General features: G+C 35.6%; 1 pseudogene; it reads right to left on the minus strand.

Annotated features, from left to right (window-relative positions):
* Positions 1 to 1,685: 1,685 nt before the first annotated feature.
* LOC102508537 lies at positions 1,686 to 4,793 on the minus strand (annotated as a pseudogene).
* Between the last annotated feature and the right edge of the window lie 4,241 nt (positions 4,794 to 9,034).

Consider the following 9,034-nt stretch of genomic DNA (forward strand, 5'->3'; position numbering starts at 1 on the left):
AAATTAAAAATACATTGTAGAGAAGGAAAAAAAAAAAACTCTTTCCTCTACTCTCTTAGTTTCTCTGTCTTAGGCCATGTGAATTAAACTGACAAAAGACAGATTAACAAGAGAAAAAAAATGTAGTTTATTACCATGTGTAGTGTGCCTACATGCAGGAGAAACTGAGTGATGAGTAACTCTAAGGAGTGGTTAGAAATGTGGCTTATCTAGAATCTTAACAAAGAACAACATATGTGTAGAAAAATGACAAAGCAAGAGAAAAGATTTTAGGCTTCCAGGGTGGCAAACTGTGAGAAGGCAAATATATGGAGGAAACTGTGAGAGTAATGTTTGCGCTTGCCCATCTTGATGCCAACTTCTCCTCTTCATCATGGCCATAAAACTTCTCAGGAGAGAGAATTTATGGCAGTCCTCATACCTCAAAAGTTTTGTCAGTTAAGGAAGCTCTGGAAAGGTTTCTTTCCCATCTATTAAATTTCAAATGCCTTCAGCTCAAAATAAGGGGTACATTTTGGGGTGTCACATTTTGTCCCCTATTATATATACGTATATACACACACATACATATATTTGTTAAAAGCGAAGGTGCTCAATTCAATACAATCTGGAAGCACTGCCCTACCCTGGCTCCACCTGGCTAACATTGAAACAAGCTCCTACCACTCTTATGAGTTACTCAGCTTCCGCCAGATTATCCTCCTTGTATTGTTTGAATACTCTTGTAAACATGCTCTTACCTCAGGGCTTTGTGCTTGCTGTTCCCTCTACCTGGAATGCTGGCCCCTCAAACATTCACAAAACTATTCCCTCCCTCTCATCAAGGTCTTGTGTAAAAGTCACTTCATCTGAGAGGACTACTTCGTCAGTTCTAGGGAAAAACAGCAACTCTCTGTCACTACGTACTATCTTCTCTGCTTCCCGTATCCCACGGCACCTACCACCTCTCTACAGCACGGCATATATTGGTATGAACCTGCTGGATTTTTTTGAGGTCTATTTCTTATCATTAAATATAAATTTCTTAAAAACCTGGATATCTAATTTATCTACATTCAACTTTTCTCTTTTCTAGAGGCACAGGGTAATGGGAGTGTGAAAGAGAACAGTGACAAGGAGATTTTGGGGATTAATGTTTCCCATGTTTCACTTTTAGGGGCAAAATACACCTCGCATAAAGGACAGTCAAAGATCTACTATAAATGGGACTCAAAATATCATCTGAGTAAATGCACAATCAGCAGAGTGCCTGAAGCACAAATTACAAGGACAGGGAAGCACCTTTGGTAAAGATGCTGATAGAGACCTTTTAATGGTTCTACAGAAAAACAAGGTGACATTGGTTTTATTGAAAGGAAATATATTAGCCTCTAGTATTTTTAAAATTACAGGATTAGAGGCAAGAGTCTATTACATCTCTTCATATTGAATGACTGTTGAGAAATAAGTACTTTCTTGAAATGGTATTGAAAAGCACAGTGCTAGCTTTTGTAAAGAATATATGAGAAAGATAATAGTGAGAAGGGTACAATTCTCGATCTAAAATAAAGAACCAGGGAGGTGAATATCCAAGATAGCATATACACAAAAGTTAGAAATCAGTGGATTATTTTAACATCTATAAACCAAACCTGTTAATGGAAATACTCTACATTAGCTTTTTTTTTTTCCCCCTCAGTCAACAATGGCTGAAGGATAATTTTTATTTACTGTACAGAAAACTCAATAGTATACCCTTAGCCCAGTTTGGTGGCCAGTTCTTTGGCCTTTGCCTTTTCCAACTTGGCAATGAGAGCCCCTGATGCTGGCCCCAGGACATTGCCCCCCAAGTAAGGGTGGATCTCATCATATCTGTTGTAATTGGTCCTGAGAGCTTCCACCAGATTAGCCAGAGCTCCTTTGTCTTTTAGGTTAACTAGTGTGAAGGCGAGGGTGGTACAGATCTTCCTGTGGACTAGACGCCCCCACCTGGCTTTCCACTTGATGATGCAGGCAGGCAGGAAGACAACCAGCTTAATAGGATCCACATTATGTGCAATAACAACCAGTTGTGACTTCTTGTTCCCCACCAAGGTGGTGGCACTATTAGCCCCTGCTGGGGAGACAGCTGGCCTCTTGGTGGGAACATCCCCTTGGCTGGCAGCCTTCTTCTCAGGCTACGCCAACAATCTCTGCTTCTCCTCTTGCTTTGTCTCTGGTCTGCACTTGTGGGCCAGCTTAAGCAGCTGTGTAGCTGTTTGGAGTCCAAGGTCTGGTTAACCAGGTGAACTGCTTAATTGCAAAAGGCACTTTTAACTGCTCATAGAGGATAGCCCTTTGCAGCTGCAGGCAAAGTAGCTGGGCCATTTGACAAAGTGGGTGAAGTACCTTTTGGGCTGTATGTCCTGCCAATGACAAAATTCCTGGGCCTTTTCTCAAATAGGGGATTTACCACCTTCTTGGCTTCCTGCTTCTTCATGACAGCAGGGACTAAGGCTACAATAACAACAACTCTATCAAGTAAATGCCATTATTTTCCACTGTTAACGGAAGGAAAATAATATAAAATCACATAACTGATATTTAATCAGACCAGGATTTGGACACAAAATGACAGCCACCAGAGATTTTCATTTCAGTTGTGATATAAAGAGTCATGTAAATTATACACAGGAAACTATAAACCATTGATGAAGGAAATTAAAGAAGACTTTAAAAAATGGAAAGATATCCTATGCTTTTGGATTGGAAGAATCAATATTGTTAAAATGGTCACACTGCCCAAGGCAATCTACAGATTTAATGCAATCCCTATCAAATTACCTAGGACATATTTCACAGAACTAGAACAAATCATAATAAAATTTATATGGAACCATCAAAGACCTAGAACTGCCAAAGCATTACTGAAGAGAAAGAAAGAGGAATAACTCTCCTAGACTTTAGACAATACTATAGAGCTACAGTCATCAAGACAGCATGGTATTGGTACCAAAACAGACATATAGACCAATGGAACAGAATAGAGAGTCCAGAAATGAACCCACAAACTTTTGGTCAACTAATCTTTGACAAAGGAGGCAAGAATATACAATGGAATAAAGACAGTCTCTTCAGCAAATGGTGTTGGGAAAACTGGACAGCAGCATGTACATCAGTGAAGCTAGAACATGCCCTTACACCATACACAAAAATCAACTCAAAATGGATCAAAGACCTAAATATAAGACAAGATACAATAAACCTCCTTGAAGAAAATATAGGCAGAACATTATCTGACATACATCTCAAAAATGTTCTAGAACAGTCTACTCAAGCAATAGAAATAAAAGCAAGAATAAACAAATGGGACCTAATGAAACTTACAAGCTTCTGCACAGCAAGGAAACCATAAGTAAAACAAAAAGACAACCTACGGAATGGGAAAAAATTTTTGCAAATGAAACCGACAAAGGCTTGATCTCCAGAATACATAAGCTCATACGACTTAATAAGAAACAACCAAAAACCCAATTCAAAAATGGGCAAAAGACCTAAACAAGCAATTCTCCAAGGAAGAAATACAAATGATCAATAGGCACATGAAAAAATGCTCAATATCACTAAGTATCAGAGAAATGCAAATCAAAACTACAATGAGGTATCACCTCACACCAGTCAGAATGGACATCATTCAAAAATCCACAAACAACAAATGCTGGAGAGGCTGTGGAGAAAGGGGAACCCTCCTACACTGCTGGTGGGAATGCAGTTTGGTGCAGCCACTGTGGAAAACAGTATGGAGATTCCTCAAAAGACTAGGAATAGACTTACCATATGACCCAGTAATCCTGCCCCTGGGCATATATCCAGAAGGAACCCTACTTCAAAATGACACCTGCACCCCAATGTTCATAGCAGCACTATTTACAATAGCCAAGACATGGAGACAGCCTAAATGTCCATCAATGGATGACTGGATAAAGAAGAGGTATATTTATACAATGGAATACTACTCAGCCATAAAAAACCGACAACATAACGCCATTTGCAGCAACATGGTTGCTCCTGGAGAATGTCATTCTAAGTGAAGTAAGCCAGAAAGAGAAAGAAAAATACCATATGAGATTGCTCATATGTGGAATCTAAAAAAAAAAACAAAAACAAAAAACAAACAAACAAAGCATAAACACAAAACAAAAACAGACTCATAGACATAGAATACAAACTTGTGGTCGCCAAGGGGGCGGAGGGTGGGAAGGGATAGACGGGATTTCAAAATGTAGAATAGATAAACAAGATTATACTGTATAGCAAAGGGAAATATACATAAGATCTTACGGTAGCTCACAGAGAAAAAAATGTGACAATGAATATATATATGTTCATGTATAATTGAAAAATTGTACTCTACACTGGAATTTGATACAACATTGTAAAATGATAATAAATCAATAAAAAATGTTAAAAAAAGAATCCTGTATAGTAAATTTTAAAAAATAGATTCTCTTATAGTCAATGAAAAGGAATGAGAATACTCAATGTTCTTTTTGAGACACTGTGCCTGATATTCATAATACACGCCCATATCATTAAGGGATAATCTCTAGTTATTCATGGATATCTAGAAACTTTGGAAAACCCAGACCAATGGTACAGCTTATAAAAAGAAAGAAGGGAAAAAAGAGGGAGAAAAAGAGGAAGGGTAGAGGCCAAACCATTTAAAATGCTCTATAGCTTTTAGTCTGGAGAATTCTTACTCATTCTCTTTGACCAAATTAAAACATCTCCTACCTCAAAAGTTTTTCATCACCAATGCATTCTTTCTTCTTCATTCCCATGAGCTACCACAATATTTTGTTCAAATTACTGTAGTAGTACATACATTCTTGTACAATGTTAGTTATATAATAAACTGTGCTATTTAAAATTATTACACATCAGATATTATGAAATGTAGAGTAAGACTTTTTTATGACCCGACAGTGTCATGGATTTATGACTAACTTAAGTAAGTTTCTGTTTACTTGCTTGATGATAGATTTCGAGATGTTATTCAACTAACAACAGGGCAGTATGATTAAAAAGAATATTTATAGGATGGAAAATCAGTTTACCGTCTGACAATGAGATAAATATGATTAAGACAAATCCAAGCATCAAAAGCATATGATATATTATTTTGTTTACATGCTGCACTTAAGCATTCATAAAACAATTTTACCATAACAAAATAAAAAATAAAAATACCAGTTGTAAGCCAACAGGAAACCCAACCTATCTTCCTCATTTTTTAGCCCTAAGTAAACATGGGCTAAAGCATGGAAAAAAAAATTGTATCTTGTCATATTTACACAAAGTGTTCAAATAAAATGTAACAGCTGTTACTACAGTGTGAAAAGGCTGCTGGAGCAACAGAAATCTTAGATACGTTACTTTGCAAATAGTGATACTAAAACAGCAGAGCTCATTAACAACTGATGCCCACTTATATAAGAAGTTGTTCAATTGCTCATAGCTGCTGATGAAATATGAGACTGCTGTATCTTCAAAATCTGTGCATTTCTTCCATGAGACCTATTGTAAAGATGTCTTCTACATTTTTTGCAGTAAAGATGCTAAAATTAGTGGGTGTACAATGAAAGTAGAAATACAGTTGAAAATCCAAAAGTTTTGTTTTCTTGAAAAACAATTAAATGGCACCACTGTCAAATTTATACACCTAAGGCTAAGTACTCAGGTGATTTTGTAAAGCAGCAAGTAGAGAAAATAAAAAAATAAAACAAAATACAGATGAAAACAACAGCCTTAAATCTGTTTGGGAACGTATTTAGAAGGCCTCTTTTCCAAGTGTATATAAAGCTTCAACTTGTCATATTGCTTAAATGAAACTGCATCTCACCATGTCCAAATCCCTAAGTTAAAGAGAAGATAAAACTTAACCTTAGACTCTCACCATTAAAGAGGAAAGAAAAAAAAACTTGCTTCTCCCTTGACCTTAGCTGAAAATGAAAATCTAAATAATATTTCAAGAGTGCATTACAGTGTCTACAACAGGAATCTGACAGATGACAGTGAGGAAACTTCTGTTCTTTGTTATAACACTAAGCGTTCAATATTTAACTATTAAAATGTTTAAAAGTTAAGCTGTAATAACAAAAGTTTGTTGAAATTTCATATCTATTCTTAGAAACAGAATTTTTATGAGAGTGATGATTGCCCTCACTCTCAGATTTTGTCAAGACACAGGATTTGGATAATAAATGCAGAAGAAATAGAGGAAACAGAAATAAAGCCAAATGCAACCTTTTCAAAGAACACAAGCCCCCTGTTTTTGACAGTGTAGAGTAGAGAACTGAATTAGCTTTTTAAACAGTGTTTTACATTTTCGTATGTAACCTGGAAGTTGAACAACTCCTTTTGACATATCCAAAATGCAAATTTACTTCTATCACCCACTGCCCCTTTAAAATATACTTAGCAAGGTAATTGTCTGGGCTTTCCTGCTCATTCTTAGATAAAATTTGTTCTAGGTATACTTTAAATTGCTACTCACAAACACAATTCAGTAATTAGAATGTTTGGTCCAAGATATTCATCACTACTCAGAATTTGGACTTATCAGTATATTTTTAAGACTTTTTATTAACACCAGCATGTTTCAGGCTGGATGCTCTGAAGATTGAAGACGGGTATCGCTGGTTTTTCTATGTATTCATCTAAATTTTTCTCATAAACAATTCTTTTCCCTGCCTTCTTTTCTAGATGATGTTTTCAAGGTAAGGACAGTTCTTACTTGAATCATCATTCAGCTCTGGGTGCCTGACATATTTTGCAAGTGTTTCTTTTCTTAGTTTTTCTAAGGTTCCCTGCAGACCACCTTTCCCCTGCCTTACTTTGACTGCTATTCTAAGTAGTCCTTTGCCAGAACTCTGAATATGCACCTGCAGCTTCTTGCTGCTTTGTTCCCTCCGTGACTCCAGGTGGCGCTATTAGACAGAAATCAGGACAGCTTGCTTTCTCCACAGTTTACAACAGCTAGGAAGAGAATCCTACAAGCATTCATCCACTGTTAGGCTATATCCAGTGAGTGTATGTAGATCAACCCCCAAATAGCATCACTCTTCAAGGAGTTATTAATTCTTTTTTCTTTGCAACAGTTCCAAGGTGGGAGTCATATCCTAGTCCACCCTCCCTCCCAAATGAAGGCGTAACGTGTTAAGCATTCCATAGATCCCTGTACGGGTCTGCACCCTACATGAATGTTTAAGCAGAGAGAGGGAGAAGCAGGGGGAAAGAATATCACATCATATTTTTACTCAAAAATATTTTCCTCCTAATATCTTCTCCCCCAAAACCCTTTCTCCTTTCTTTCTCTCATCTCTTACATACTTGAGGTGAGAGGATCCAAAACAGTAAAATCAACTGGTTTTAATTACTTTACATTTTCTTTGTAGATTCTTCAAATGGTGATTCATCTTTGGAATGTCATATCTACTGCGTATTAGACTCAAAGTTAAGCTATTATACTTAAAAAAAACTTTATTATGTAATAGTGAAATGACACTGGCTTCAGAAGGCATCTTGGATCTTAATTATATCCAGATGCATTTATAAGAAGCATCTGAGCAAGAAACCATCAGGAGATTAAAGGAAGCATGAAAGAATCAGGCCATAGACCAGAAGAGACAATCAGTTTCAGTTTAGGATCCTAGAACACATTTTCTGTTGAATGAGGGCAATGCTGAGATATAAAATAGATTCCTGCAGGATTTGTTCTCTTATTTGCTGATTTGTTCATTCATTCATCAATTCATAAAAATAAACATGAATATCTTGTCTGTAACAAGCAAAATGCAGTGAGCTGAAATGGTGGGTAAGAATATCAAATATTAGTCATATTTTACAGAACTAGTCTTTCAATGATGCCAAATTATTTAATCATAAACTTAATTAAATAAACACAAACATGAAACTAGTAATTATTGTATCACTTATACAACTAAAAAAACAAAAATTACTAAAGAAATTTAAATTACATAAAAATATTGAGAAATTAGACAATAAATGAATGTAATGTGGCAGATAATGTTTTACTGAAATTAAATAAACTCTTTAAATATAAGAACAGTGTTGCCACACCAGCATGGATTTTTTGAGTTCAGTATAGTTACTCTAGTTTCAGGTATGTGATGATTCCATTCTGGAATCAATTTTGGTTTAGTTATTCAAACTGCTGTATAATTTGAGCATGCCATGAGGTCCCATGGCCTTGGCTTAGCAAGAATATTTTATTTTTCCTTGACCTCCATTCTTTTCTCATTAATCTGAAATCATTAAAAAGTAAAATGATTTGTTCACTCAACGAATCATAAAGTAAATCCACCTACTGAATTCATTCTATAATGTTGCCATTATAGTTACAATTAACTATGTAGCTCTAAGGTAACCACTGAAATAATGCAAACTATACTACATTGTTTAACTTAATTTAAAATTGAAGTAAATGCAGCCACTTAAAAATTTCTTACAGTAACCACCAAGAAAAAGGAGGAGAGAGAGGAGGAGCAGTGGGAAAAGGAGGAGAAATATGGGGGACCTTCAGGAATATATGGCTCCCAGGGAGACACTGATTTAGATCATGTGTTCCTGTATACCGTAAAGTACAAAGTTTAAAGTTAGTTTATAAAACAGTATTTAATTTTATATTAGCCTATATATATATATATCCCCTTAAAACTTTTTTTATTATTTTTAATTACTTTATATATATATATAAATATTTGTGGCATGCAAGTAAGTTACGAAGTATGAAAGAGTACTTGAGAACCTGAAGACAATTTAAGAACTGCAACCTTACTATAACAAACTCTAACTCTCTCCATCTGATACTTTCCTCATTCAGGATTGCAAATCCCTGCTGGCCTCCTTCCCAGTCAAGAGGTAATAACATCTTGAATTTTAAACAAATCATCCACTTTGCCTTTTTATTTATATTTTATGACATGTTTATCTTTAAACAATATATTGTTTCATTTTACTAATTTTTCATTTTTAAATGGTATTATAATCTATA

The sequence above is a fragment of the Camelus ferus genome, chromosome 3, assembly GCF_009834535.1.
Source record: "Camelus ferus isolate YT-003-E chromosome 3, BCGSAC_Cfer_1.0, whole genome shotgun sequence".
In the NCBI taxonomy this organism is placed as follows: domain Eukaryota; kingdom Metazoa; phylum Chordata; class Mammalia; order Artiodactyla; family Camelidae; genus Camelus; species Camelus ferus.